The sequence below is a fragment of the Loxodonta africana genome, chromosome 4, assembly GCF_030014295.1.
Source record: "Loxodonta africana isolate mLoxAfr1 chromosome 4, mLoxAfr1.hap2, whole genome shotgun sequence".
NCBI classification, from domain to species: Eukaryota; Metazoa; Chordata; class Mammalia; order Proboscidea; family Elephantidae; genus Loxodonta; species Loxodonta africana.
In genome coordinates, this window is record NC_087345.1 from 42,957,034 (window position 1) to 42,976,607 (window position 19,574).

General features: G+C 38.9%; 1 long non-coding RNA gene across 50 annotated transcripts in view; it reads right to left on the minus strand.

Moving 5' to 3' along the window:
• Nucleotides 1-19,574, minus strand: part of LOC111753149 (uncharacterized) — a 416,755-nt gene that overhangs the window by 91,225 nt on the left and 305,956 nt on the right. For 2 of the 50 annotated variants that reach the window (XR_010321746.1, XR_010321732.1), the window contains one exon: nucleotides 1-19,574. This exon is cut by the window's left edge and continues 16,971 nt beyond it; it is cut by the window's right edge and continues 13,068 nt beyond it. The exons of the other annotated variants lie outside the window; for them this stretch is intronic. This is a non-coding gene — a long non-coding RNA (uncharacterized LOC111753149). 50 annotated transcript variants of the gene reach the window in all.

The window sequence follows — 19,574 nt, forward strand, 5'->3', positions numbered from 1 at the left end:
GTTCTCCTGAATTGTTATAGTAACAGGGATACTAATTTATAACTAATTATAAATTAATATATCGGCATTCTGACACAGATTAATCCAGTGTCCCACAAGATGTGGGTAATACGAATGAGTTTTCCTAGAGTTTCATCTCCACAGAAAGATCTGACTAGGTAGGTTCTTTCATTCAAGGAAATTTTATAATTTCAGACAACTTCAGTGATACAAGGCCTGTGGTAAATAGCCATCTCATGTTTTAAGATACCATGTAAAAATGTATTTTGTACCTCTGAACACTATTTTTAGCATAAAAAGAATGTCTGCCATGATTTCAGTGTCCTGATATATTAATCATCTCTTACTTCTTTATATATCCGGGAATACAGATTCAATGAATGTATGTATTAATGATTAGCAAGACCTGTTACAGTTACAATGAGTTTTATCTTCATCATTATGATCTCCCCTTTCAGCTAACATTTTTCTAGGGAAGCAAGTAAGGGAAGAATGGTTTCTCTTGAGAAATTCCTATTAAAATTTACCCTTATTAAATACATGCATGCATTCATTTGTTCTTTTGTTCCACCAATATATATGATGTGCCTATAGGCACTTAGTTTCTCTCTTGTTATTAACTATGTTGAGGTAATGATGGTCTTGGTTAGTGTTATGGGTTAAATTATGTCCCCCCAAAAGATATATTGAAGACCTAACTTCTGTCCGGAGGTTGATATTGTTTTGACATAGGGTCTTTGAGGATGTTATCAGTTGAGTTAACATAAGGTCATACTGGAGTAGAGTGGGCCCTAATTCAATATGTTGTTGATATTGTTAGGTGCCATCATGTCGGTTCCAACTCATAGTGACCCTATACACAACAGAACAAAACACTGCCTGGTCCTGCACCATCCTCACAACTGATATTATGCTTGAGCCCTTTGTTGCAGCCACCATGTCAATCCATCTCTTTGAGGGTCTTCCTCTTTTTTGCTGACCCTCTACTTTACCAAGCATGATGTCCAAATTCAATGTGAGTGGTGGATAAAAGTGTAAGAGACATATACACAAAGACACAGAGGAAGCTATGTGAAGTTGTGTGAAGACAGAGGCAGACATGGAGTCATGCTGCACCAGGGAGCCAAGGAACACCTGAGCTACCAGAAGCTAGGAGAGACAAGAAAAGATCTTCCCCTAGAGCCTTCAAGGAGAGAATACAGTCCTGCTATTGCCTTGAATTCAGACTTCTAGCCTCATAATTGTGAGACAATAAATTTCTGTTGTTTCAAGCCACCCACTTTGTGGCACTTTCCATGGCATCCCTGGAGAACTAATATAGTTAATTACAGCTTATTTAATAAATGTTAGTTATCTTTATGCTATATTAACAATATTGAAGTATTAAGGCTTGGAGAAGTAGTGATAGAGGTACAAAGCAGGGTTATATCTGTATGACTTAAATAGGAGACAGGATAAACATAGTGAAGACAGAGATGGCGGGACAAAATGTTGATGCTGGAGGAGAGTAAGCAACCAAGGCAAAGCTGAAACTAGTTGCTGTCAACTCGGTCCTGTCTTATGGAGACCCGTGTAAGCTGGAGTAGAACTGTGCTCCCTAGGATTTTCAATGGCTGATTTTTTTGGAAGTAGACCACCAAGCCTTTGTTCTGAGGAACCTCAAGGTAGATTCAAATCGTCAGCCTTTTGGTTAGCAGCCAAGCACCACACAGAGGCTCCAAGGCAAAGGTAGCTCTGCCTTAAACACTGTGGAGACCCCTGAAGGAGCACTGGATCATTGAATGTGTGGATATGTTGCCACCTCAGCCTTGTATAAATTAGATTATTTCATAAATAGAGGTTGATCTACCAGGAAACTAAGGAACTCCAGCTTCAGCACCCACAGGGCTTTCTTCCAGGGCCTTTTATCTAATATTATATTCATAGTTTGCGTTATTTTTCATTAAGACAGTCTTGGGAGCCGCAAAACCTGGATCTGCCACTGACTGCATGTATTTTAAGCCATTTTTAGAGGGAGTCATTTGGGGCATTTCTTGAGCTGAATTCTTACAATTGGGTCTTTACTTGAATAAATTAAAAACTCTTACGTATTATATAAAATATGATACTTGAGTAATAGTCCTTCATTGCAGGAACAGTTTCTACAACCTGAATTCTTGTGACTGTGTATCTTTAACTGATTCAGACCATGCCCTGATCATGCACTAGTGTCTCTATCTCTATCCCTCTGTCTCTTTCCCTCTCTCTCTCACACACACATATACACACTCCATACACAAATTTATTTTTATTCCAGCAATCAGAAATTTGCAACTAAACTGTACAACTAATTTAAAAAGTTAGTTATGTACATTAATAACTGTTGTTAAAAATATATTGCTTGGAGTCTACCCAGTTTCCTTTCATGGGGAAACATCCTTTCCCCGCTTCTTGTCATACAGGTGGGATTAACTGTCCCCTCTAAGTTCCCAGGAGCCCTGGCTGGCACAGTGGCTAAGGGCTCAGCCACTAACCAAAAGGTCAGGAGTTCGAACCCACCAGCTGCTCTGTGGCAGAAAGATGTGGCAGTCTACCTCTGTAAAGATTACAGCCTTGGAAACCCCATGGGGCAGTTCTACTCTGTCCTACAGGTTTGCTATGAATCAGAATTGACTCAACAGCAATAGGTTTTTTGGGTTTTCTAAGTTCCCAAGGTGGGCACATATCTGAGCCCAGCCGGTCTGATACACACACACACATACACATACGTATATATTTTTTTACACTGGCCACAAAGCAATTCCTTTATTTTCTTTTCAAAGACGTGTAAACAAATTAAATGATGCAAAATGCTATTTCAGAGGGAACTTTCCAGAGGCATGCTCAATGGTGAGAATCATTTTCATACTTGTTCTCTGGAAGATTTTCTACATTTCACTTTTGACTGTTACACATCGCTCATCTTTGGAACAGCCTGACAATGGGAGGCGAAAGGTGGCCCTTAGCTGGAAACCCAAGGAAGGAAGTGAGATGAGATCAGTGAAGCAAGACAGTTCAATTTGCCTAACAAAGCAAAACTCCCGAACTGAGTTACTCTTAAAGCACTGTAATCAGCCACGTTTCTTAAAATGCCTGGGTTATATGGAGCCTCACTCGCGCTATGGTAATTATCAGCTGCCACCGCACCGAAGTACTGTATTTCTTGCTCCTTTTTTTTTTTTTCCCAAAATGTCAGCTAGTAATCTGAAGGAAAATTACAAACCCTCCTTTTTTTAGGAATGTTTAAAATAAACCCACAAAAGCACTGAGTCTGTTACAATTACTGTCCTGCTTTAAGGGTGAACTCTCCCAGGTGGTGTTTTATCTCGCAGCATCCCTTTCTAAAGTTCAGCCATAGTGAAAGGAGCGATAGAGCCTTATAAAATAGTAGGCCAATGCCAGGTTTTGGAAGAAGCCGAGGCTAATTAGTCAAGCAGTCCTCAGAGTGAACAGCTTTGGGACTTCATTCTAGATAAACATTAAACTACCCTCAGAATCATCGCCGCGAGTGCTGCCTTGATAAAATATCACTGCAGAAAAAACTGCAGTATTGATCGTCATTTGTGTGATGCTGATAATAACGTGCGGAGTTTTACTCTTTCTTATTTAATGGGAACATTAAACCCATATCAAGTGGAGTGTTTTATGTTAATGGCAGTATTCCCAATTAAATTGCCTGTATAAATCACTTTGACACACCACCGTTCTTGATTTTAACAACTACTTTTACACCATACACCTTAGAGCCCTGGTATCACTCAGCTTGTAAAAGTAAAATGAGAGATCAGTCAAAAACATAATAGGTAGAATTCTTCTGAGAAAAAACTTTTTGGCATAACAAAATTCATATGAGTTCAATGCGCCCAAGGTTTTCAAGGATGCTGTGCTCAGAATGAAAAGAAACTATTTAAATAATGGAAGCAAATCACCAGGAAACCAATGGATTCACCTTTCTTTGTACATTTTCTTCATACATGAAAGTAGACAAGAACTCGGACACAGAAAATCTGATTGTGGTCCTGGCTGAGCAATAAACAGTTTGGGTGATATTAAACAAATCTCTAGCCTCGGTTTCCAGAAATGAAGTTCCCTAAGGTCTGTTCCAACTCCAACTTTCTGCAAACACGAGTTCCATAAAAGGTGAAGAAAAACTCTCATTTCATGAGTCACTTGAATTCAGGATACAATTTCCAATAATAGTTACCTCCTATCCCTCATAAATTATACACCAACCCTACATTTGTCCCTGTTTATATATCCAAAAAGAGGGAAGAGTGTAAATCTCATCTGTAAACACCTACTAGCTGTGTGACCTTGGGCTATGTATTTATCTTCTGAAAACCAGTTACTTTGTCTATAAAATCATACATTATGATTTTCTACATTATAGGCTAGGATGATGATTACAGATAATATTTGCAGGCTACATATCATGGTGTCTGCAACGTACTAAACAAACACTCAATAACTAGTTATTATATGTTGTGATCCCTGCACGTCTGTCCATTTGTCCTACGGTGGTAGCTTGCACATTGCCGTAATGCCGAAAGCTATGCCATCGGTATTTCAAATAGCAGCAGGGTCACCTGTGGTAGACAGGTTTCAGCTGAGCTTCCAGGCTAGCACAAACTGGGAATAAGTACCTGGCAGTCTACTTCTGAAAAAATTAGCCAGTAAAATCTTATGAATAGCATTGGAACATTGATTTAGTGCCAAAAGATGAACCCCTCAGGTTGGGAAGCACTCAAAATACAACTGGGGAAGGGTTGCCTCCTCAAAATAGAGCTGACCTTAATGACATGGATGGAGTCAAGTTTTCAAGACCTTCATTTGCTGATGAGGCATTACTCAAAATGAGAAGAAACAGCTGCAAACATCCATTAATAATAGGAATGTGGAATGCACGAAATACTAATCTAGGAAAATTGGAAATCGTCAAAAATGAAATGGAACACATAAACATCAATATCCCAGGCATTAGTGAGCGGAAATGGAATGGTACTGGACATTTTGAATCAGACAAATATATAGTACACTATGCCAGGAATGACAAATTGAAGAGGAATGGCTTGGCATTCATTGTCAAAAAGAACATTTCAAGATCTGTCCTGAAGTACAATGCTGCCACTGATAAAATAATATCCATAACAGCCTACAAGGAAGGTCAGTTAATATGACTAATATTGAAATTTACACACCAACCACTAATGCCAAAGATGAGGAAATTGAAGATTTTTATCAACGTCTGCAGTTTGAAATTGATCAAGTATGCAATCAAGAGGCACTGATAATTACTGGTGATTGGAATGTGAACACTGGAAAGAAAGAAGAAGGAACAGTAGCTGGAAAATGTGGCCTTGGTAATAGAAACAACATTGGAGATTCACGATAGAATTTTGCAACACCAGTGACTAATTCATTGCAAATTTTTTTTCACTAAGATAAATGGCAGCTATACGCTTGGCCCTTGCTAGATGGAATACACAGGAATCAAACTGATTACATCTTTGGAAGGAAACAGTGGAAAAGCTCAACACCATCAGTTGCAATAAGGCCAGGGCCATCTGTGGAACAGACCATCAATTGCTAATATGCAAGTTCAAGCTGAAGCTGAAGAAAATTAAAACAAGTCCATGAGAGCCAAAGTATGACCCTGAGTATACTCCACCTGTATTTACAGACCATCTCAAGAATAGGTTTGACTAATTAAACACTAATGACCAAAGACCAGATGAGTTGTGGAATGACATCAAGGGCATCATACATGAAGAAAGTAAGAGGTCACTAAAGACACAAGAAAGAAAGACCAAAATGGATGTCAGAAGAGACTCAAACTTGCTCTTGAACACAGAGTAGCTAAAGTGAAAGGAAGAAATGATGAAGCGAAAGAGCTGAACATAAGATTTCAAAGGGTGACCAAGAAGACAAAGTAAAGTATTATAAAGAAATGTGCAAACACCTGGGATTAGAAAACCAAAAAGAAAGAACACCCTGAGCATTTCTCAAGCTGAAAGAACTGAAGAGAAAACTCAAGCCTTGAGTTGCACTATTGAAGGATTGTACGAGGAAAATATTAAATGATGAAGGGAGCATCAAAAGAAGATGGAAGGAATACACACAGTCTCTGTATCAAAAAGAATTAGTTAACACTCCACCATTTCAAGAGGAAGCATGTGATCAAGAGCCAGTGGTACTGCTGGAAGAAGCCCAAGCTACACCGAAGTTATTGGCAAAACACAACATGCCGGGAATTGAAGGAATATCAATTGAGATGTTTCAACAAATGTATGCAGAGCTCGAAGTGCTCACTTGTCTATGCCAAGAAATTTGGAAGACAACTACCTGGCCAACTGACTGCAAGAGATCCATACTTGTGCCCATTCCAAAGAAAAGTGATCCAACAGAATGTGGAAATTATTGAACAATACTAATATCACACACAAGTAAAATTTTGCTGAAGATTATTCAAAAGTGGTTGCAGACATACATCGACAGGAAAAGCCAGAAACTCAACCTGGATTCAGAAGAGGATGTAGAACCAGGGATATCGTTGCCAATATGAGATGAATCTTGGCTGAAAACAGAGAATATCAGAAAGATGTTTACCTGTGTTTTATTGACTATCCTGAGGCATTCAACTGTGTGCATCATAGCAAATTATGGATAACATTGCAGAGAATAGGAATTCCAGAACACTTAATTGTGCTTGTGCAGAACCTGTTCATAGACCAAGAAGCAGTCATTCAAACAGAACAAGGGGATACTGTATGGTTAAGATGAGGAAAAGTGTGTGTCAAGGTTTTATCCTTTTGCCACAATCTATCTGTATGGTGAGCAAATAATTTGAGAAGCTGGACTATAGGATAAAGGACAGAGCACCAGGACTGGAGGAAGACTCATTAACAATCTGTGATATGCAAAAAATGCAGGTGACATAAAATTGCTTGCTGAAAGTGAATAGGACCTGAAGTATTTATTGATGAAAATCAAAACTATAGCCTTCAGTATGGATTACACCTTAACACAAAACAAAAATCCTCACAACTGGACCAATAAGCAATGTCTTGATAAGCAAAGACTGAAGTTGTCAAGGATTTCATTTTACTTGAATCCACAATCAACACCCTTGGAAGTGCAGTCAAGTAATCAAAAGACCCATTGCACTGGGCAAATCTGCTGCAAAAATCTCTTTAAAGTGTTAAAAAATCAAAGCTGTCACTTTAAGGACCAAGGTGCACCTGACCCAAGCCATGGTATTTTCAGGTGCTTCAGAAATATGTGAAAGCTAGACAATGAATAAAGAAGACTGAAGAAGAATCAATGCCTTTGAATTATGACATTGGTGAAGAATATTGACTATACCATGGATTGCCAGAAGAAGGAACAAATCTGTCCTGGAAGAAGTACACCCAGAACGCTCATCAGGAGCAAGGATGGTGTCTTAGTTATCTAGTGATGCTATAAGAGAAATATGACGAGTGGATGGGTTTAGCAAAGAGAAATGTATTCTCTCACAACCTAGGAGGCTAGATGTCTGAATTTAGGGTGTCAGCTCCAGGGGAAGGTTTTCTCTCTCTGTCGGCCCTAGGGCATGGTCTTTGCATTCAATCATCCCTTGGTCTAGGAGCTTTTCAGTAGGGACCCCAGGTCCAAAGGACGTGTGCTCCTGGCTCAGACATGGGTATGAGGTCCCCATGTCTTTCTGCTTGCTTCTCTCCTTTATATCTCAAAAAAGACTGGCTCAAGACACAATCCAATCTTGTAGATTGCCTCATTAACATAACTGCCTCATTAACATAACTGCCTCATTAACATAACTGCCAATAATCCCATCTCATCAACACCATTGAGACAGAATTTACAATACATAGGAAAATCACGTCAGATGACAAAATGGTGGACAATCACACAATACTGGGAATCATGACCTAACCAAAATGATACAAGTATTTTTGGGGGACACGATTTAATCCATAACAGATGGCAAGGTTTCATCTCACGTGCTTTGGACATGTTATCAGGAGGGACCACTCCCTGGAGAAGGACATCATGCTTGGTAAAGTAGAAAAAAAAAAAAAAAGGTCAGCGAAAAAGAGAAAGACTGTCAACGAGATGGATTGATGCAATGGCTGCAACAATTGGCTTAGGCATAACAATGATTGTGACAATGGGTCAGGAGTGGGCAGTGTTTCATTCTGTTGTACATAAGGTTGCTATGAATTGGAACTGACTTGATGGCACCTAACAACAACAAATGTTGTGATGTTTAATTTTGTGTGTCAACTTCACTAGGCTATGATTCTCAGTGGTTTGGCAGATGCTGTATAATCACTGTGCACTTTGTGATCTGATGTGAACAGTCAATCAGTTGGGGGAGTTTCCTCTGGGTGGGACCTGCTGCCAGTATATCAGTGGATGTTGTGGCAAGTCTCACTCTTTTTTCTTGACCCCGGGCCCTCATGGTCACCTGATCTCCAGTTCTTAGGAAATAAGCCTGCAGAAGCCTCCAGCCTGTGGCTTGCCCTGCAGATTTTGTATTCAACAACCCCCGCAACCCTGTGAGCTAGCAGAGGCCTCTAGCCTGCTGCCTGAACTGCAGATTTTGAGTTCATCAGCCCCTGCAGCGATGTGTACCAGCAGAGGTCTTCAGCCTGTGGTCTGATCCATGGATTTGGAACTCGCAGCCCCCACAATTGTGTGAGCCATTTCTTTAAAGTAAATTTCTCTCTATCTATATAGGTTTCGCTCCTCTAGAGAACCCAGACTAAGACATATATGCATAAAACTATACACACGCATTCATTCTTTTATAATGCACTTTCTATCATCCTTGGAGAATATTGCTTCCAGCTGCAACCACACATCAAAGTCAATTTTCATGTCATTAATCAAGACCCAATTATTTTCTCCTTTGAGTTTTTTTGTCGATGCTCTATGTTTCACTAATGAAGACATGCTGATTGAAGGACCAATTCAAAATTTTTGTTATAGGTTTTAATACCCATTATCTGGGCTCTCAAGTGTCCCAGGGGGCCCTGGATGACATAATTCCTGCTGATGTGAGTCAATGATAAAATCGTTTTTTTGTTTGTTTTGTTTTTTATTTCTTGAAAATTTACGAAAGATGAGGTAAAACATGAAGGCACCTGGAAATGCCTGAACATTGATTCTATTTTAGTCTCCTTCTTTTTGGCCTTTTTATTATTTTTCATGAAAGTTTTCAAAATATGGCATGATGTTTCCGTACTGCACAAGCAGTACTTACAGCCCAAATAAATAAAGCCAAATATTTTTTTTTATCTCAGGAAAATTACCACTACAATACATTCTTCACTTCTACAAAAGCAGTGTTGTTGTTGTTAGGTGCCCTGGAGTCGGTTCCAACTCATAGTGACCCTATGTGCTACAGAATGAAACACCACACGGCCTTGCACCATCCTTAGAATCATTGTTGTGCTTGAGCCCGTCATTGCAGGCACTATGTCAATCCGTCTCGTTGAGGGTCTTTCTCTTTTCCACTGATCCTGTAATTTGCCAAGCATGATGTCTTTCTCCAGGGACTGATCCCTCCTGACAACCTGTCCAAAGTATGTAAGATGCGGTCTCACCATCCTTGCTTCTAAGGAGTATCCTGGTTGTACTTTTTCCAAGACAAGTTTGTTCATTCTTTTGGGAGTCCATGGTATACTCAATATTCTTTGCCAACGCCACACTTCAAAGATGTCGATTCTTCGGTCTTCCTTCTCCATTATCCAGCTTTCACATGCATAGGATACAATTGAAAATACCATGGCTTGGGTCAGGCGCACCTTAGTCTTCAAGTGACATCTTTTTTTTAAACACTTTAAAGGAGTCTTTTGCAGTAGATTTGCCCAATGCAATGCGTCTTTTGATTTCTTGACTGCTGCTTCCATGGCTGTTGATTGTGGAACCAAGTAAAGTGAAATCCTTGACAACTTCAATATTTTCTCCGTTTATCATGATGTGGCTTATTGGTCCAGTTGTGAAGATTTTTTTCTTTAAGTTGAGGTGTAATCCATACTAAAGGCTGTGGTCTTTGATCTTCACCAGTAAGTGCTTCAAGTCCTCTTCACTTTCAGCAAGCAAGATTGTTTCATCTCCATAACTCAGGTTGTTAATGAGTCTTCCTCCAATCTTGATGCCCCGTTCATTCTTCTTCATATAGTTCAGCTTCTCGGATTATTTGCTCAGCATATAGATTGAATAGGTACGGTGAAAGATACCACCCTGATGCACACCTTTCCTGACTTTAAACCACTCAGTATCCCTTTGTCCTGTCTGAGCAACTGCCTCTTGATCTATTTACAGGTTCCTCATGAGCATAATTAAGGTTCTGGAATTCCCATTCTTCCCAATGTTATCCATATTTGATTTGATCCACACAGTCGAATGACTATGCATAGTCAATAAAACACAGGTAAACATCCTTCTGGTATTCTCTGCTTTCAGCCAGCACCCATGTGACATCAGCAATGATATCCCTCGTTCCACATCTTCTTCTGAATCTGGCCTGAAATTCTGTCAGTTCCCTGTCCATATACTGCTACAGCCACTTTGGAGTGATCGTCAGCAAAATTTTGCTCGCATGTGGTATTAACGATATTGTTCCATAATTTCCACATTCAGTTGGATCACCTTTCTTGGGAATAGGCATAAATATGGATTTTTTCCAGTCGGTTGTCCAGGTAGCTGTCTTCCATATTTCTTGGCATAGATGAGTGAGCACTTCCAGTGCTGCATCTGTTTGTTGAAACATCTCAATCGATATTCCGTCTATTCCTGGAGCCTTGTTTTTTGCCTATGCCTTCAGTGCAGTTTGGACTTCTTCCTTCAGTACCATCAGTTCCTGACCATATGCTACCTCTTGAAATGGTTGAATGTTGACAAATTCTTCTTGGTATAATGACTCTGTGTTTTCCTTCCATCTTCTTTCGATGCTTCCTGTGTCATTTAATATTTTCCTCATAGAATCCTTCAGTATTGCAACTCTAGCCTTGCAAAAGCAGTACTCAGAGGTCAAATAAATAAAACTAAAGGAATTTTAATCTCTGAAAAATTACCACCACTATGTATTCTTCATTATAACAAAAGCAGTACTAGCAGCTAAAAAGCAGAAATGACTTCCCGGGAATACTGCTGAACTGCCTACAGCAGTGCATTCCACCTGCTACATGTAGAAGCAATGAGTGGACCCTGAAGTTGAATGCAGGGTAAGAATAACTTATAGAAGTTCCAATCTCTTGAAAAGTACCACTGCAATGTATTATTTCTTATTGGAAAGTCATTATTTACTGTTCAGAAGCTAGAAAAGAAGGAAGCCAGTAACACCTGAAAACAATGAATGGCGTAAAAGAGAAAACGGCCACTATGACTGAATGAAGACTGGCAATAGGTTATTGTCATGATAAGTGCATTTTCATGAGAACGTAGTAACTGGGAAACATAAGGAGGAGGCTTATCTCAGAGAAATAAAGGCAAACCTGTAAAAAGTTTAGAAAATTCACAGATCCAGGAGGCGTCATCTAAGACAATGCTCAATATACACAAAAAAATGAGGCTCCCACTCAGGATTTTTTATTTTCATACATTTGAAAAGGCTCCCAGCTTGACGCTAAATGTGTTAAAATAGAGCTACCCCTTTCCAAAGAACTCCGAAGGCATAAAAATTGGATGAGATACCATATGTCTCATGGGTCTTGAAAGGATTATTAAATCAAAATGGGATTACCTTTCTGTGGAATGGGTACAAATACGGATCTTTTTCAGTCAGTTGGCCAGGTAGCTATCTTCCAAATTTCTTGGCATAGGTGAGTGGGTGCCTACAGCACTGCGTCCGTGTGTTGAAGCATCTCAGTTGGTATTCCATCAATTCCCAGATCCGTGTTTCTCACCAGTGCCTTCAGTGCAGCTTGGACCTCTTCACTACCACTGACTTTGATCATATGCTACCTCCTGAAATGGTTGAATGTCATCCAATTCTCTTTGGTATAGTGACTGTGTGTAGTCCCTCCATCTTGCGTTGATGCTTCCTGTGTCACTTAGTATTTTCCCTGTAGAATCCTTCAATATAGCAACTCGAGGCTTTAATTTTTTCTTCACTTCTTTCAGCTCAAGAAATGCAGAGCATGTTCTTCCCTTTTGGTTTCCTATCTCCAGGTCTTTGCACATGTCATTATAATACTTTACTCTGTCTTCTCCAGCAGCCCTTTGAAATCTCCTGTTCAGTTCTTTTACTCATCATTTCTTCCACCTGTTTTAGCTACAATACATTCAAGAGCAAGTTTCAGAGTCTCTTCTGACATCCATTTTGGTTTTTTCTTTCTTTCCTGTCTTTTTAATGACTTCTTGCTTTCTTTATATATGATGTCCTTGGTGTCATTCCACGACTCATCTGGTCTTCGGTCATTAGTGTTTAATGCATCAAATCTATTCTTGAGATGGTCTCTAAATTCAGGTGGGAATACTCCAGTTTGTACGTTGGTTCCGGTGAACTTGTTGAAATTTTCTTCAGCTTCAACTTGAACTTGTATATGGTCTGTTCCACCATCAGCCCCTGGCCTTGTTCTGACTGATGATATTGAGCTTTTCTTTCTTCTCTTTTCACAGATATAGTTGATTTGATTCCTGTGGTGTGGCAAGGTCCATGTGTATAGTCTCTGTTTATGTTGTTGAAAAAAGGTATTTGCAATGAATTCTGTCAGACAATCTCTAGAGTCATTTCTATCACCAACACCGTATTTTCTAACTACCAATCCTTCTTCTTTGTTTTCCAACTTTCACATTCCAATCACCAGTAATCATCACTGCATCTTGATTGCATGCAATTTCAGACTGCAGAAGTTGGCAAAAATTTTCAGTTTCTTCATCTTTGGCCTTAGTGGTTGGTTTGTAAATTTCAGTAATAGTCATATCAACTGGTCTTCCTTGTAGGTTTATGAATATTAACCTATCACTGACAGCATTGTACTTTAGGATAGATCACAAGATGTCCTTTTTGACAATGAATGCAACACCATTCCTTTTCAATTTGTCTTTCCAGGCATAGTACACCCTATGATTATTTGATTCAGAAAGGCCAATACCAGCTCACTAATGCCTAGGATATCAATGTTTATGAGTTCCATTTCATTTTTAACTATTTCTAATTTTACTAGATTCATACCTCATACATTCCACTTTCCAGTTATTAACGGATGTTTGCAGCTGTTTCTTCTCATTTTGGGTCATGCCACAAGAGCAAATGAAGGTCCCAAAAGCCTGACTCCATCCATGTCCTTCAGATCAGCTCTACTTTGAGGAGGCAGCCCTTCCCCAGTCGTATTTTGAGTGCCTTCCAACCTGAGAAGCTCATCTTCCAGTACTATATCAGACAATGTTCTCGTGCTATTCAAAAGGTTTTCACTGGCTATTTTTTTTTTTTTTTTCTTTTTCAGAAGTAGAATCCCAGGTCCTTCTTTCTAGTCTGGAAGCTCAGCTGAAACCTGTCCATCGTGGGGAACCCTGCTGGTATTTGAATACCAGTGGCATTATATATAGTTGTGGGCCCATTCATACTGGTATGAGAGATTGACATCCTAGAATATTAATGTAGAATTATAATATCTTTACTATTCAGCTCACTCTCCCTAGCAGGAGCGCAAGTTGGGCGTTTTCTGTCTGGTCAAGGTGTACGGACCATCTCTAGCTTTTGGGATGGCCCACTTTTAGAGGCCTAGTTTACCATTTCGCAGACAATTTTGACAATTTGAAAACGCAATTGGGTCAACAATATTTGGTACAGTTTTGAATGCACCTGGTATGATTTCACCTCCTGGACTCACCATTTCAGATGATTTTATCTACCCCAATAATAGGGACATAATTGTACAATATAGATATTTTTGTCTAATGTCCATGGTGCAAAACAAAATTATTAACCTGTAGAATAAAATATTAATAGGAAGTTAACCATCACTAGCCTGCTTCTGTTATTTACCTCCTAGCCAAAAGGTTGGGTGTTCTAATCCACCCAGTAGTGCTAAGGAAGAAAGACTTGGCAGTCTACTTCCATAAGATTACAGACATTGAAAACCCTACGGACCACAGTTCTGCTCTCAAACACTTGGCGTCACCATGAGTCAGAATCAACGCCACTGCAAGCAGGGCGTGAAGGGGAGCCAAATGGCTATGCTTCCCTCTTCATCAGGAAGAAGAAAGTAGAATGTCTGCAACAGTATGAACCTACCCATAATCCTCTTCTGCAGATCGTTTTTTGAGTTCTCAAGAATTTCAGGTTTTAAACAATTTTTACATTTTTATTATAAAGGATGTTATCATCCAATTGTGGCTTTTAAAACTAAAGTATTTTAATCTATCTTTTCAGTCATTGAGGTTGAGAATAACACTCTTTGAAAATGATTGCAAGGGTTTTGATAACACCTGGTATCCCTGAAGGAGCCCTAGTGGTTCGGGGGTTAAGTGTTTGGCTGCTAACTGAAAGGTCGGAGGTTGAAACCCACCAGCTGCTCTGTAGGAGAAAGATGTGGCAGTCTGCTTCGGTAAAGATTTACAGCCTTGGAGGCCCTATGGAGAAGTTCTACTCTGTCCTATAGAAGCGATGTCAGTTGGAATCAACTCAATGACAAAAGGTTTGGTTTATTTATTTATTTTATTTTGGTTTGATATCCTTGTGGGTCAGACACATCTGCTCCAATAATAATAATATAATTGTTAATATTTACTGAAAGCTTATTTCACACCAGTCACTCTTATAAGGTCATTTCATGTATTAATTAATTTAATCCTTGGAGTAAATCTATTTTATTAATGTTCCTATTCTGTAAATGGGAATACTGAGGCACAAAATGGTTAGGCAATTTCCCCAAGGTGGCTTCGGTGATAAGTAGTGAAGGTGGGATTTATCTGACTTCAACCTATGACATAATATTGACTTCCAATATGCTGGCAGTCAGTAAACTATAAATCAAATCTGGCCCATCATCTGTTTTTTGTAAAGTTTCATTGGAACACAGCCACTGCCATCATTTACATGTTATTTATTGGCTGCTTTCACACTGTAAAAGCAGAATTGAATAGTCGCAACAGAGATCTTCTGCTTGCAAAGTGTAAAATATTTACTACCTGGCCCTTCCCAAAAAAGTTTACTGCATTAACTACAACTTATAAGACAAGCTGAACTTATCTCCCAGGGACCTCCATGTTGTTTATATTGCTCCTTTGTTGTTACTCCACCTACCAGTCTTTCAGTAACACCCAGTAGGAATCTTTCTTCAAACAACATTAATAAGACAGTCCTTCTTCCTCACCCATCAGTACAAAGGAACAATGTTTATTTAACAGCAAATTGTTCCATATATAACAAAGCATGGAAAAATACCTACATATCTCAAATGTAGAGATACCTACAGCTTAGGTCTCCTATATTCTGAGAAAAATTTTCTCAGCCTTGCTACTCCTTCATGCTAAATATATATATATATATATATAAAACCTTGATCTTTAATTTTGCCACCCAGTTTCCCTACAGAGCAATCCATACTCACTGCCTTTAGTTTCTAAGTGTTCTCAAACATTATAACCTGGCTACCCCGATACAAATTTTCTAAAATTGTCCTTGTAATGATCCATAATTACCCATGGCCAAATCCAACAGCTTTGACCAGCTGCCACTCCCTTCAAGCTCTATCAGAGATTTGAAACCTCTGTCCTGAAATCGCTGTCTTCTGTGGCCTTATTAACTCTGCACATTCATGGTTCTCCTGCCTCTCTAACCTCCTTTCTCTCTTTCTTAGACCTTCCTACCACTCAACCCAAATTGTAGGGAATCCTCACAACTCTCTTCTTGTCATTATTCTACTATCTCTCATTAGTAATTTTATACATCCTAACAATTTCATCTCTAAGTCTACTCAGATGATTCCCAAATATACTCCAGCCCTAACCACTCTCTTAGAACATCCACCTGGGAATCTTAGCATCTCAAACTTATCGAGTCCAAAACATAAGTCTTTATTCCATCGCCCATGAACCTGCTACTACAGTTATGTTCCCAAGTTCTTTCAAAAGCATCACCATTTTATGGTCACTCACACTCCAAATCTCTGCATCCCTTTACCCTCTTTCAAATTAGTTATTCTATGTCAATTTCACCTTCATAAAATATCTCATATATGTTTTCTCCACTCTTTCCACAGCAGATGCCCTAATTTGTGACATGTGTACGGTGGATTTGAGAAAAGAGAGATTCCCCAATTTGGTCACTTTCTACTCCAACCCCTCTGACAATTAATCATAGAATAAGCTCTAGAAATTATGTTTTGGGCCATGTTCATTTCCTTACTGAAATGCCTTTGATAACACTACATTTCTTAAACAGGCAGTCCTGAGACTACGAATAAGCTCCATTCCTAAGTCTATCTTTAAGTCAAATCTGTACATAAGTTACAACAGTTAGGTACAGTTTGTATCTAACATCAGTCAAATGTTTGTCTCAGTACTCAGTATTTAGTGTACCTTTCTATGTACAAAAAAATTAAAGAAACACTTCCAGATATACTAAAACATCTTTAACATAATAACACAGTAATAATAAGAATAACGTTTTGATTCATCTCACAATGTAGTATCTGTTATCACAAATCATTGTATGTACCTTGAATTTTTAATATAATAGACTTTATGGGGGTTGGTTCATAACTATGGGTTGTACGTAAGACTGATGTTCATAACCCAGGGACTGCCTGTGGATTAAAAACTAATAACTAGAATAGCTGACTTTTTTTTTAATTGCTTAGAAGGGGGTAGGTAATATGTCAAACACTATACATTGATACCTCATTAACTCTTTTCACAGGTGCGATTTTACATTTCTTTATGTAAATATTTGCTTAATATATGTCTCTTCAACCACACCATAAACCCCATGAGTTTAGACATCTGAAATACAGGTACTCAGTAACTACCTACTCGTTAAATGAATGGAAAACCTAGTGGCGAAGTGGTTAAGAGTTCAACGGCTATCCAAAAGGTCAGCAGTTCAAATCTACCAGGTGCTCCTTGAAAACCCTATGGGGCAGTTCTACTCTGTCCTATAGGGTTGCTATGAGTCAGAATTGAATTAAATGAATAAACAAATGAATAAAGCCTTCTTTGATCACCAAAGCTGAAAATCAGTCTTGTTTCCCTCTGTAACCACATAACAATCCCTTATGTACCTTACCGTATTGCATATTGCATTATAATTATTTATTCCTATGTTAAATTTGGTGAATGAACACAAACTAATTCTAGCAAGAAGACTTCTATTCCTATAAAAGACATGTACTAGGATATTTCAGCCAAATCACAAACAAACCTAGCGAAATTGGAAGTTAGGAATATAGGTACTATATGTTGGCACAGAAACAGTAGTAGAAATACTTGCCTCCAAATACAAACCCAAAATCTTTTCCCCAAGGCCCACCCTCAAGAAATTTAATCAACTCTGAAATAATAAGCTTTGCATTCAGTCCAAAGATAGGAGGCTGACCAGGTTCCAACAGTAGTCACCCTATTCATTGCCTGGATTGATTGATCTTCTTGCACTGAGCAAGAGCTTCTATACTCTGTCACCTCTTGTGCATCTCCCTTATTTGATAAAGACCAAGTATGCTCCCCTCCCAAATCCTCCAGGGGAGTTCAACCATCTTTTTTTTTTCTCCTTTTCCCAGCACTTATGCGATAAGACAAAACCATGCTAGGTCTCAAGAATACAAAGATGAGTCAGAAATGGATCTTGGTCTCAAAGAGCTTATGGGTTCATGAAGAAGATAAAGCAGAAGGTAAAGTGCTTAAATAACTGCCAATTCCAAGGAGAAAGATAGAGATGGCATAAGAAATGTTCAGCAAAACTGTAAAGGAAATTCAAGATAGCAATATATTAATTTGAGTTGAGAAGATCCCAAAAGACTTCATGGAGAATTTGTAGTTGATGTGGGTTATGAAAGATGTTATGGATTGAATTATGTCCCCCGAAAAGAACTGTTTGGAAATAGGGATTTTCTTTTTTTATGTTAATGAGGGCATACCAGAGTAGAGCGGGTCTTTGATGTAACCACATCTGAATGGTATCTTCTAAAAAGAGCAGAATAGACACAGACACACACAGAATTGAAAAATCAAAACTAAACCTACTGCCACCGAGTCAATTCCAACTCATAGCAACCCTATAGGACATAGTACAACTGCCCCGCAGGGTAGGAGGAGGCAAATGCCGTGTGAGGATCCATCTACAAGGAAAGGAACTTTAAGGACCCTGGCAAACACCAGAAAGTAGGAGAGAGGCCCATGAAACGAATGAACATGACAGAGACCCTGATTTGGGCTTTAAAAGAAAATATTGTGAGAAAATAAATTCCTGTCTAAATTTGTATTTTTTCGTTATGGAGGTTCTAGGTAACTAAGACAAAAGATGAGTAGGATTTACGTAAACAAGGATGAGAAAAAGGAGGTATTCTAAAAAGAATGGCATCAACGGAGATGTAGGGGTCTGGAAAATCATTAGATATGTATAAGGGACATTAAGTAGTAGAATTTTCCCCACACATCTGTCAGTTTATCATACAGTGATGGCTTATGTTTTACTTAGATCCATAATCAACAACCCACGGAAGCAGCAGTCAAGAAGTCAAAAGACATTTTGCATTGGGCAACTCTGCTGCAAAAGACCACTTTAAAGTGTTAGAAAGCAAAGATGTCACCTTGAAGACTAAGGTGCTCCTGACCCAAGCTACGGTGTTTTCAGTCACCTCATCTGCATGCAAAAGCTGGACAATGAATAAGGAAGATCAAAGAAGAATTGGCTCCTTTGAATTGTGGTGTTGGCAAAGAACACTGAATATGCCATGGACTGCCAAAAAACAAACAAATATGCCTTGGAAGAAGTACAACCAGAATGCTCCTTAGAAGCAAGGATGGCGAGACTACATCTCACATACCTTGGACATGCTATCAGGAGAGATCAGTCCCTGAAGAAAGATGCTTGGTAAAGTAGAGGGTCAGGGAAAAAGAGGAAGTCCCTCAACAAGATGGATTGACACAATCGCTGCAACAATGGGCTCAAGCATAACAGTGATTGTGAAGACGGTGCAGGACTGGGCAGTGTTTCGTTCTGTTGTGCACAGGGTCACTATGTACAACTGCCTCAGTGGCACCTAAGAACAACAGCAAGTGGTAGAATTTAATTAAAATGACTACTTGTATTATGACTGTTTCATTCTTTTTGAAATACGCACATGATGGTTATATTCCCACATTAAAAAGAAGAAAATAATTATCTATGCAGAGTTCAAATTGAGGTTTGGGTTAAGTGATGTTTTTACTGTGATAATACCACTTTCTCATTACTACTAACTGATCATTGTTTTTGTTTTCAGCAAGTTCAACCTCTTTGTCACTGAATAAGGCCCAGGAATTTAAAAATGTCAAATTGTATTGAGCAATACTGAGACTAATTTTGCATAAATATTTAAATCGTAGACACAAATTTATAAGTCTGG